This window comes from Phascolarctos cinereus, unplaced genomic scaffold (genome assembly GCF_003287225.1).
Source record: "Phascolarctos cinereus isolate Bilbo 61053 unplaced genomic scaffold, phaCin_HiC Scaffold_4;HRSCAF=312, whole genome shotgun sequence".
In the NCBI taxonomy this organism is placed as follows: Eukaryota; Metazoa; Chordata; class Mammalia; order Diprotodontia; family Phascolarctidae; genus Phascolarctos; species Phascolarctos cinereus.
The window spans coordinates 439,533,150-439,545,388 of NW_027555847.1; the positions used below are offsets into that span (position 1 = coordinate 439,533,150).

Here is a 12,239-nt window from a genome sequence, read left to right on the forward strand (position 1 = left end):
GCAACCCATTTGACAAAGAAAACCTATTACAAATAAACTAATAAGATAGAGAAATGTTTTAGAAAGAGTTTCACTCCTTGCTTATGTCATAGCTTGGAATACTATGAGAATTCAATTCAATTTCAATCTTCATTTCTTTAACGTGATCCATAACTGTTAGTAAACTCCCAGTTCTAATAACTGATAATCATAAATCTAGTTCAAACCAGGCAGCTTCCCTGATAGCATACTGTGCCATCCAATTGTTACACAGTCTACATTCGACAGATTAGTAACGTGCCCCAAAGAGCATATATAGGAAAATAAAGAAAGCTCAAATTTAAAGTGTAGAACGACTCATACCTGCCAAGAGATTCACAAACACCAATATATTTTCAAAGGAAAATTCAGTAAGTGATGTTCGTTGTCTATATAGAGTTATATATTCTCAATTTCCATTTGTGCCATTTTTGCTTGCCCACACTGTTCACACGGTTAGAGTGAAGAATGTGGGTGGTGGTAGCTAAGGATCCTGGTGAGTTTCCTCTGTCTTATAGCATAGCTAGTTAGAATTGTCTGAAGGTCATAAAGGGTGATACTATGGGCAAATTAGGGGAGCATGGAATAGTTTAGCTATCAGATCTATAGATAAAGGAAGAATTTATGACCAGAGACAGAGAGCATTATGAGATGTAAAATGGATAATTTTAATTATGTTATATTTAAAAGGTTTTGCACAAACAAAACCAATACAGCCCAAGATTAGAAGGAAATCAGAAAGCTGGAAAAAAAATTACAGCAAGTATCTGACAAAGGCCTCTTTTCTCAAATATATAGAGAACAGAGTCAAACTTATAAAAATGCAAGTCATGCCCAACTGACAAATGGTCAAATTTGGACAGGAAGTCCAAATAGCATGATTATGATGATTATGGTAAACTCTTTAAGGCTTAGGATTCTACACCTTCGGTCATTACATGTACAAGTCTAGGGTGAAAAGGAAAAAAATAATAAATCCATACTTGAATCACTGATTATCTCATTTCTCATGCCAACAAAACCTAAACCATATAATAATTTAACTAATTTATTTAACTCTTGGGCCTAGCCTCTGCCTGTATCCTGATGTTCAATCTGAATTAGAGGGAAGTGTGTGCGTGCGTGTGTGTGTGTGTGCATGTACTTGCATGCATCACTATTCCAAATGATGGAAAAAATTATGAAATAAAGCAACTTTATTCAAGAAGTATAATCTCAGTTCAACAAAAACAACAAACTTTAAGGTGAAACTCTATGATACCTTTTATCAGAAGGAGATAAATGACAAAGAAATAAAAGAATATCAGGAATTTAATAAAAAACAAACTTCCACAGGCTTTCCCGGCAAGGTGAGGGATCAGTGCTTTCTTAGCTCCCATGCAACATATAGTGCCACTGAAGGGTTTTGTGACACAAGATTCTCTCTCACCGAAGAAGGCTGAGAAGTGTAGTGATGCTTTTCATAAAGGCAACCACAGCAAAGATTAAGATACAAAAGTTTTCTGGTTACTCATCAATTAAACAAAAAGATTCAATTAATCAGAACGCTTAATTCCTTAGGCATCCTAGTTAATCAAAGTTTCACTGCATTTGAATTGTATTACTTTCTTACTAATAAACTGCCTAATTGAAAAAGAAAGAACTCCTGACCAGGAAACTATCACTTGCATCTTAATACAGCCTGAAGACTTCTCTCTAAATCTATGTATTTATAAATAAACTCAAATATGACTAGACCATATGAAATTAAATAACCAAGAAGACTATAGAGAGACTGTGATGTAGTGGAAAGAAAACTAGTCTACAAATTAGAAAACTTGATTTCTATTCCTAGTTCACCACAGATTAACTTTGTGAAATTAGGCAAGTTTTAACCTTTCTGAACTCTAGTCTCCCCACCTATAAAATGAAAGGATTGAACTTTGGGGATCTCTAATGCATATTTTATGGATTTTGTAGTTATTTTCAACAGAATTCTCTTTTCTAATTATTTCCTCCTGGTTTTGTTATTTTTATGCAGAAATGCATTTTTTTAATGGATTTATTTTGTATCTTACTATTTTACTAGAGCTACTGGTCTCAGTTTTTATGCTGATTCTGTAGGATTTTCAAAGTAAAATCACGTCACCTGAAAATAGGATAATTGCCTTCTCTTTGCCATTGTTGGTGGCTTTTAATATCTTTCTCTTTTTTTATTCCTACTGCTAGCATTTACAGAAGGTCAAACAGTAGTGAGGAGCAGGGCATTTTTGTTTTACCCCGTACTTATTGGAAGCCTTTGGTATTTCGCCATTGCAAATAATACTAGGTTTTTTTAGGGCTTTTTTAAAAATTTTAGATGACACTTTTTCTCATATTAAAAATTGTCCCTTAATGCCTAAGGTTTTTTTTAGCATAAATTAATTTATATTTTCTCAAAGTTTTTTTTCTCCACCAGTTACATCATCATTAGATTTTGGTTGTTTTTCTTTTTAATATAATCACACTTTTCCTATTGTTGAACAGTCCTTGCCTCAATAGTATAAATCTAACTACCACAGTGGACAAATATACATATATATGAAACACACATACATATATGTTACAACACATATATACACATCTATTGCTATAGTCTTATTGGTAAGATTTCACTTAAAAGTGTTGCATCCATATCCATTGATGACATTTGTGGATAGATCTGGGGAATAAAATAGGAGCTTCCATGACCCTACAAGAGTACCATTCATCTCCATGTTAGTTAAAAAACTCTTGCAGTCCAAACCAATTTCTATGACTTTTCTCTGGAGATCATTTAAAAATATTAACATATTGTGGGGAAGAGAATTCTTATTTGAGATCTGCAAGGATAGCTATTATATAAAATAGGAAGAAGGGATTTATTTCTATCTGATTTGCATTTATCCGCAACCACTTGTTTACTTGAGCCAATGAAACTAAGCTCACATTCAGCCCAATCATAGTTTGAAAACTGCCCATTGCATAAGAACCCAAGTCACTTTGCTCTCAGTGCCCCCTATCACATTTTCATCACAATCTGAAATCCAAAGGGAATACAAAAATGATTTTTACATTGTAAAATTCTAATGATTCTTTTGGCGTTCATTTCGAGACTTGTAGTCTCAGAATATTCTGCTTTCTATCCTGGCAAAATGAAAGCATGTTATTAAAAATAGCTACCAAAAAAACAAACAAATGAACCTAAAACTGGTACTTAAAGACCCCATTTTGGTTTTCTACAATGGAAGCAACAGGTGGAAAATTTCTTCATAACATGCTGTGATTAGATAATTTTCCCTGTAACTTACTGCTATGATTTTATTTTACAAAACAAATATATTTGCCATGTACTGAACACAAGAGGGCATAAAATTAGCAAACACTTCTTGAAGGCTAGACTATATTTTCCAAAAGTTTTGCTGGCAACTAAGAATATCAATGTTTCTCCACTATTTGATGGTATCACATCTTGAAGCTCACCCTCTAGTCTGACCACTATGAGTCACTTAAGTGACTAAGATATGTGAATGAAGTATATAAATAGTTGTACTTAGTTGTTCTGCTCCAAATTGTACATATATCCACGGAAGAAATTGCCCTAACAGAATTGGAAAACACAAAATACTTGAAAATGTTACTATTATAAGGCTTTAAAAATAACAGGAATGAAATAAATATAATAGTTGCTAACTTTTATAAAGCATTGTAAGGTTTGCAAAGCACTTCACAAATATTATCTCATTTTCTCTTCACAACCACCCTGGGATATATAGGTACTATTATTACAATTCCCATTTTACAGATGAGAAAACTGAGGCTCATAGAGACTAAAAGACTTGTGTTGGATCACACATCTAGTAAGAGTCTCAAACATAACTTGAATTCACGTCTTCCTTACTCCACACCTTTAGCACTCTACTGTGCCTAATCTAGGTATACAAATGTTTGTTGAATTAACTAGGTCCAAAGATAGCCTTCAGTTCTGAATCTTCATTACCACTAATGAGCATAGAAGATATAAAGGATATGCTTCAGTATGACCTATAGCATTAGTAATAATTAAAATCCTCCTTGCTAAGGTCCCACTATGAGTTTTTGCTGATCTTCAGAACCAATCCACCGGCAGTAAGGTGGTATAGACCTATCCTTTAGTGTGGAACAATGAAGAGAGCACTGATTTTAAAGACACAAGACCTTGGTCTGATTCTCACCTCTGCTTCTTATTAGATGTGTGACCTTAGAAAAGTCACCTAACTTACCTGGGCCTCAGTTTCCTTACCTGTAAAGTGAGGGGGCTGGACTAGATAATCTCTGGAGTCCCTTTGAGATCTAAACCCATAGATTCTAAGATCTGTAATCCCTCTGGCTGTAATTAACTTCCTTTTCTTTTTTCTGTTCTTAGGAGGGATGAAATCCATAGGTAACTCTCCTCACAATTTATGTTTCACTTAACTTGAAAACTGTCAGAGGTATGCATGGATAAGCATTTAAGCCACCTTGCAGGCATGATGATGATAAGACAAATTTTATTATCCTGTCTTTAACAGATAGAAAAACTGAGGTAAAAAGGTACCCAGAAGTTTTTAAAGTCCACACGGTAATACTGGAAATAAACCCACACTTCCTAAATCCCAGTCTGGTATGATTACTTTACAGTACACATTGGACTAGCACGCTGACCTTTGTGGATTGTACTACTTAGTAATGATTTCAGCCAATTGTAGAACTTACATTAACTTATTTAAATAATAGCTAATCCTGCACAAGGCTTTCTTCCAGCTGTGCTTCTCTCCTGTGTGACAAAGGAGGGGCACTGTTGCACCCTATGGTGCCAGTCACCCATGTTGTGTATTTACCATTAAGAAGCCAATATATACTCACCCAACCTTTTGGAATGGCTCAGAGTATATAGTTGCTCAAATTCCCCCCTCAGCACTTCTAATAAAATCGACTGTTTCAAATAAAGCTGCAAATGCTTTTGGAGTTTCCCACTGGTACCATCTAGGAGTCTTGGATTCAGGCTTAGCTGACACCACTGAAACAGGCAGCAGAGCACGAAAGAATTTTTTTGGTTAAAATTCAAACTATAAATTGCTTCAGAGGTACTGCAGAATTCTACTAACACGATATACCTGAGAACTGTGTGGGATATGAATCTGAGATATTTCCATAGAATGGAGAGAGGACCAAAGAAGGAGATAGAAGATGAATATTCTTTATTTTACTCCAGCAAATTTTGATTCCAACCCCAGGGCAGGATGTATAGATGAACTAGATATATAAGTAGGTAGAGAGATAGAAATATAGACAGAGATAGAGATATATGAGAGAGAGACAGAGAGACAGAGAGAGACAGAGAGAGACAGAGAGAGACAGAGACAGAGATTCCCTTCCTCCCCTCTAAAAACAGGATCAAAGGCTGAATTTTAGCTGTTTCTCAAATTATTTGTCATTATGGAAGAAATCAGGCAACAGAGGCATGTGCTATGATAAACAGATGTGGAGAACTCTGAAGACATGATATTTGGCCTGCATTACAGTTATACCTAAATCATATACCTTTTGGATGTGGCTAACCTGTCCTTCTCTGAATAGCACTAAGTAAAATCCCACCCACTGTAATATATAATTCCTATACTTAATCTCTCATTATCCCAATACTTGTAGCATAGATGGCAACAGGCACTTTCTCAATATAAAAGTAGCTTGCCTAAACCACATCTAATCATACACATGCACATATGCAATATATGTGTAGCAGTAGCTATTTTTGCACAGTAATAATTAAAGATGACGCTCATTTTATCTGATAACATTAAAATTTTCCCTCTGAGATGCCAACATCTAGATTTTTCAAAATAAATTAACCAGTACTAAATCTAGTGTTTTTAATTATTAACAAGAATTCTTTTTTAAAAATCAAAAGAAAACTGCTCATAAGACAAAAAGTAAATATTGAACTCTAAATAGTGACAAGGCAATTGCTATCTATATTATTAATCTATGACATAAAATGGTTAACACAAAAAGATATGCTGTTTTTCTCTATAAGACTTCATATGCTTCTCAGAATTATTTTGTGACCTTGCTAAATTATAATCCTGAATAATCTTCCTCGCCCCACCCCACCCCCTACCCTCATCAAATCACTCTATTCCATTGCTAATATTAGCACACTAAGTCACCATTACTACAAAGAGGGTCATAATAAACTGATATTTTGGGACAAAGAAAAATTGCCTATTTTCTCAACAAGAGAATTTAGATATATAACTCTTAATATTTTTTTCTATTTCAAGTAAACAAGATCACTTTAATAACTGATGACAAACATTCCCACCACTCAAAGATTGTTCATACATAAAACACTGATCATTTTCTTTTGTTTATCCAAAACTTGTGGCTATTTGATATTGCCAAAGATTTGACAATTGATTACCTCCTCTCTTACCCACTGATAGTGGAAACTATCTAAAATGTCTAAAAGGCAAGAAATGAAGCAGGCAGAATATTATACCACAGTATAGGGCTCCTTTTAAAAACTGTTCAAAAAAATAACAGGCTGAGAAGAAAGCAGACTATTGTGGGAAAGCCATTTAGTACTGAAAAAAAAAAAAGGCTATGAGCAATCCACAAAGCAAATAATCAAAAACTGAAAGTAAATACAAAAAAAAAAGACAGTAAAAGTTCATTGAATTGGCTAAGTTGGATTTCAACATAAAAAGCCTGAATATGCTAAGAGTTCACATTAAAGATGGCCTTATTACTTTAAGTACAGTTAATCCCAAGTTTCAACACATTGTATACCTGGATACCATGTCAAAGTGAACCACCATAAAGGAGACTGTATTTTCCCTGTAAAACAATGCTATAATTGGGGGTATATTCCTAAGTAAAGACTTCCCATTGAATAAGTTCATAGATGAGAAAAAGAATAGATGACAAAAAGCAAAGATATAACACCTATAGCTTTCTACAACTATTTAAAATAACAAAATTATATTTCAAGTCCTCTAAAATACCCATAGATTTTATACTGCTTATAAGAGTTCCATAGTACTACAAATTGTATTAATAGCATATTTTTAAAACTTTAATGTACTATTAATTAATCCTAAAACTTATAGGTTAGCTGTAACAAATTTTTAATTATGCATAGCTTTTGCTTACCTTCTTAGAAATTAAAAACATTTTCAGGGTATGATTTGGATCAACCAGATCTCCCCGAAAAAGTTACTTGGGGATGTTTGAACTGATTTTACCATTTTTTTTCTACTGATATATTTTCCTGTAACAAATATTCCATTGACTTTACAGCCACATGCTCAAAACACATGGTGAATACATATTTGTTGATGTTGATGAGCAAATAGTGTTTCTTCCACTGAAAAGCATTTTTCCAAGGTTGACCCAATATTTCTGCCTTTCACTTCCTTACATCTCTTCAGTTTATTTAGTTACAAAAAAGTACAGCTGTAGCTACCCAATATCAAACCACATAAAGTCAACTAGAAATAACAATAACAATATTATTATAAATTCATATTTATATTTTGTGCTATAAGGTTTATAAAGCAATTTCTTTTAGAAGTGAATGTCACTTTGAGTCTAGACACTGCTCCTATAATTGATAGTTGGAACTTGAGCACATTAAATGCTTATTTACTTGTACTCAAAATTGGTCTCACTACTTCAAGTCTCTTCTCCACCCCAATCCATCCTCCCACACAGCTGCCAAAGTGACTTTCCTTAAGCACAGAGCTGACCATGTCATTATCTTACTCAACCAACTCCAATGAGGTAAGCAGTATTATTATCTCCATTTTACAGATGAATAAACCTAGGCTCCAGATGCAAATAACTTGATTATTATTATATTACTAAGTAATAGCTACAGGGATATGAACCTAGTTTTCCTGCTTTGAAATCCAGCATTCTCTCATTATACTACATTTGTTTATTTGAATTGTCCAGATACAGAGGCTGATACTTTCACAAGTATCAAGACACTTCACACTTATACATTTAACAGATGAGAATTTGTCTTTACTTGAATTACAATATTCAATCAGATGTATTAAAAATAGGTGTGAATAATTCCTAAATACTTCTATTGAACCGAAAGCATACCACCACCCCTTTTACACTATTAATATACCTAACATAACCTCTCATGTAATTTAATATTCACTAAGATTTAACCAACTCAAAGTGAGCTCTCTTCGCTACCAACTTCCAACCCTCACAAGTTCTCAGTATCATCACTCATTTGTTTCTCCTTCCCTCATACCACAAAAGCCTTCATAACCTAGCCCTCTCCTACCCAATACTCCATCTCTCAGCTCCAGGCATTTTCTCTGGCTGTCCCCCATGCCTGGAACACTCTCCTTCCTCCGCTCTGACCACTAACCTCTCTGGCTTCCTTTAAGTTCCCACTAAAACCCCACTTCTACAGGAAGCATTCCTTAATCCTTCTGATTTCCAATACTTGCTTTCTTTTAATTATTTCCTATGTATCCTGTATATGGCTTGCTTTTTATATATTTGTTTGCATGTTGTCTCCCCCATTAGACTGCAAGCACTTTGAGGGCAGCAGGGACTGTCTTCTGCCTCTTTTTGTATCCTCAGCACTCAGCAAGGTATCTGGCACAAAGTAGGCACTTAATGAATATTTAACTGAATTGAATAAAGGAAGGCTATCCTTAATACCATGCAACATATAATCTCTCTAACAGTGCTTTTGATTCAATTTCCTCCTGACTCTAGGACTGCAATCCAACAACAATCTTGCTTCTCTCCTGAATCTTCAGTTTCTCCTTCTTCACTGGCTCCTTAGCTGTCTACAAACATGCTCAGGTTTGCTTCCAAACACACCCCAAGCTCTCCTACCTCCATGCCTTAGTGCCCACTCTTTTTTTATGCTAGAAATTTCCATAGCTCCTCCTTTCTCCTATATGTCTCTAAAAGTCCAATTCAAAACTATCTCCTCCATGGAATCTTCTCTGATTCTCCAATAATAATGATCTGTTCCCCACTTGGATCTCACACTGCATTTCATTTTGTACCTAATATACTCTGTCACATAATATTTTGTAGTTTAGTTATCTCTGCATGTTTCCCATCTCTCATTAGGTGATAAGCTCCAAAAAGGCAGTACCATGCCCTTAAACTTCATATGTATTGCCTTATTCCGTCACTGACCGTCTTTTGCACACAGTAAGTGTTCGATATACATTGGTAGAATTAATTGAATATAGTAATAAGGTAAATTCTGGGCTAGTTTTTCTTTGAATTATCACAAATGCCACCCATTGGAGTCAATCAACAATCATTTGTTTGGCATTCTGCTAGGTTCTAAGGATATAAGACAGAAGTGAAATAATCTCTTTTCTCAAAAAGCTTACATGCTTCAGAGGAATACAGAACTGACACACATAAGTGTGCATATATATGTGTATATATATATATATATATATATATATATATATATATATATATATATATATATATAAAATACAGAGAGAGAGAATACGTATAAAATAAGTACATTTCATCCTTGGATGAACTGGAAAGGAGGGCACTAGCAGCTGGGGAAGTCAGGAATCATGCAGAGCTTGATCTGTGACTTGGGGGAAATGAGAAATTCTCTGTATTCCTCTGAAGCATATAAGGGATGGGTGTGAAAAAGGAGTGCATTCTAGGCATGGCCAATGGCCAATGCAAATGCATGGAGACAGGAGGTGAAGATGTAATGTCATGCATGAGGAACAGTGAGAAGGACAATTTCGGTGGAGCACAGGCTATGGGAAAAAGGAATAACGTTCAAAGAGGTTCAAGAGATAGGATAAGGCCAGATTGTGAAGGGTCTTGAAAAGCCAACCAGAAGAGTATATTTTATCCTACATAAGAGAGGGAGCCACTGGAGTTTATTAAATAGGGAAACAATATGGCAAAATTTTCACTTAAGGAAAGTTACTTTGGCATCTATACGGAAGATGAATTGTAGTGGAAAAGAGTCCTGAAGTAGGGAGAGCAATTCAGAGTCCAAATAAATATTTAATGCACTCAAATTTTAGCTATCAATTATAAGAGCAGTATGTAGGTTCAAACAAAAGGTGTTATTCTCTTTCTAAGAAAATCTCTTAACATCTATAAGTGAAAAGAAAAGATTCTAGCAAACATGGTACCTTCTACTATTCAATGAGAAAGCCAGCTCCAAGTATTCAACCAAATAAGGGCTATTAGGACCGGTTACTCTAATACTAGAAAAGGCAAAATCTCACCCTGATTTTGTGTAGAGTACTAGGAGCCTCTTTTAAAAATATCTATATATCTCTATCTATCTATCTATGCATATCTGTGACCCTACTTTAGATAATAAATTAGAATGGAGCACTTCAGGGTCACTCAAAACACATGCTTAGCCCCCAGCTTTCCATGTTTACTTTACCTTAAATTGAAGGAAGATGTAGCAAAACCTAGTTTAAACAACATTAGGTTAGGAGTCAGGAAGTTTGCCTGGGATCTGGTCTCAGGGTCAAGTCATTAAATGTTTTTCTGAATCCACTTTGCCATCTGTAAAGTAAGAATAATGGTATGCTGTAAGGAGGGGATGAGAGACAATAAAAGTGAAAGGAAAACTGGGGCCCCTTACATTTAAAGTTTTTCAATGCTTTAACGCTATTCACTCCTGAGTCTGTGAATCTTCACACCACACACACACACACACACACACACATTTGACTAGCTATGACTCTGGGCAGGTCATTAAGTGATGTTGCCTCAGTTTCCCCAACTGCAAAATGGGGATTATAATATAACACTTCCCAGGACTGTTGTAAGGATCAAAGATGATAATTTTGGTAAAGTGCTTAGCCAAGGGTCTGGAGCATAATCAGCACTTAATGAATGGCTGTTTCCTTCCTTATCACAAAATAAACACCCACAGACCATTATGATCTGGACTCCTGCATCCTGCACCCTTGGCAGACGCCTGTTTTAGTAGCACTGTTGTTCTGTGGGCAGGAGCAGCTGACATCCAAGAACTCCTCCCCTTCCCCCATTTTTATTTGTATGTTAACATACCTTCTCTTAAAGTACATGAAAGTAAAGCGAAGAGAATTAATGGTCAAGACATTTCTGTTACCAGCTACTTCCAAGAAATGTTAAAACGGTATTTGTAAAGATTAAACTATAATATTCCAACTTACATTGTTACTAGTATTATAATGCCTTTCAAAAGCAAAGCTACCTGCTGGGTTATAAAATTTGGATATGAAGTATTTATAATACTTAATATCAAGACCTTTCAAAAAAACGTTTCTGTTCTTTCTCAAGGAGTCATTTGAAACACTTAAGCTTAAAGCACAGAAAAAAAAAATAAAACAGGTGCAACAATCCCAAATATCATTTAATGCCTAAATGGTAGTAAAAGTTTGCCAACCCATAAAATCCAGTAAAATGGAACATTTCAATACATTGTGTCTTTTAACACTTATGGAAGATTGGCTAGGTAGGGTGGTGAAAAGTAGTCCTGCCTCTGACACGTAACTAACTGTATGATTAAGAGTCACTTACTCGGTTCCAGCCTCTGTTTCCTCATCTGTAAAATGGGCATGACAGAAATATCTACCTCATAGGGTTGTAAAGATCAAATAAGAGACCTTAAAGCATCATGTAAATGTCAGTGATTTTCATTTGTTTCTGTATCAACAATGAGAAACCCTAGTTATGCAAAAGTAAATTGAGAAAAGTCAGTCATCTAACATATTCATTGGGTGCACAAAAACAATTTCCTCATAACTAGAATAACGCCAATTTGTTTTGAAAAAAGAAACTGAATCAATTGGGAGACTAGTATAGCAGTTCCTAACTAATTCATACTAATTACTGGGAGCTTTGCAGCTGATGGAACTGTGATTTAGCAAGTAAACAAACCTTATCAAAAGAAAATTAAAGCTCTTGCTTTCCCAAATGTATTTCCCTCATTTATCTTAATAAGTGTGATTTAATGTTGTTTACTGGTGATCACTCTTCATGTTATATTAAGTTTATTTTGTATAATTAATTAAATCTTAGTAATAGGAAAACTAACTGCCGATGTCAACTTTTTTTTTTAACCTCTTCTGGATCTGAATTGACCCTGATGGCCATAAATCCAAGAGTAAATTCCTAGCCAAGATTTTAAATACAGACAGGGACTAATCTAATTTGCAATTTGC

At 34.8% G+C, this 12,239-nt stretch overlaps 1 protein-coding gene across 4 annotated transcripts in view; it reads right to left on the minus strand.

Moving 5' to 3' along the window:
- RNF152 (ring finger protein 152) overlaps positions 1-12,239 on the minus strand; it is a 116,626-nt gene that overhangs the window by 68,432 nt on the left and 35,955 nt on the right. For 2 of the 4 annotated variants that reach the window (XM_020995733.2, XM_020995734.2), the window contains exon 2: positions 10,469-10,593. The exons of 1 other annotated variant lie outside the window; for it this stretch is intronic. The gene's annotated coding sequence lies outside the window, so the exon portion shown is untranslated. Of the gene's footprint in view, positions 1-4,899; positions 5,054-10,468; positions 10,594-12,239 lie in introns of all 4 variants that reach the window. One more of the 4 variants, XM_078153334.1, reaches the window with a different exon arrangement.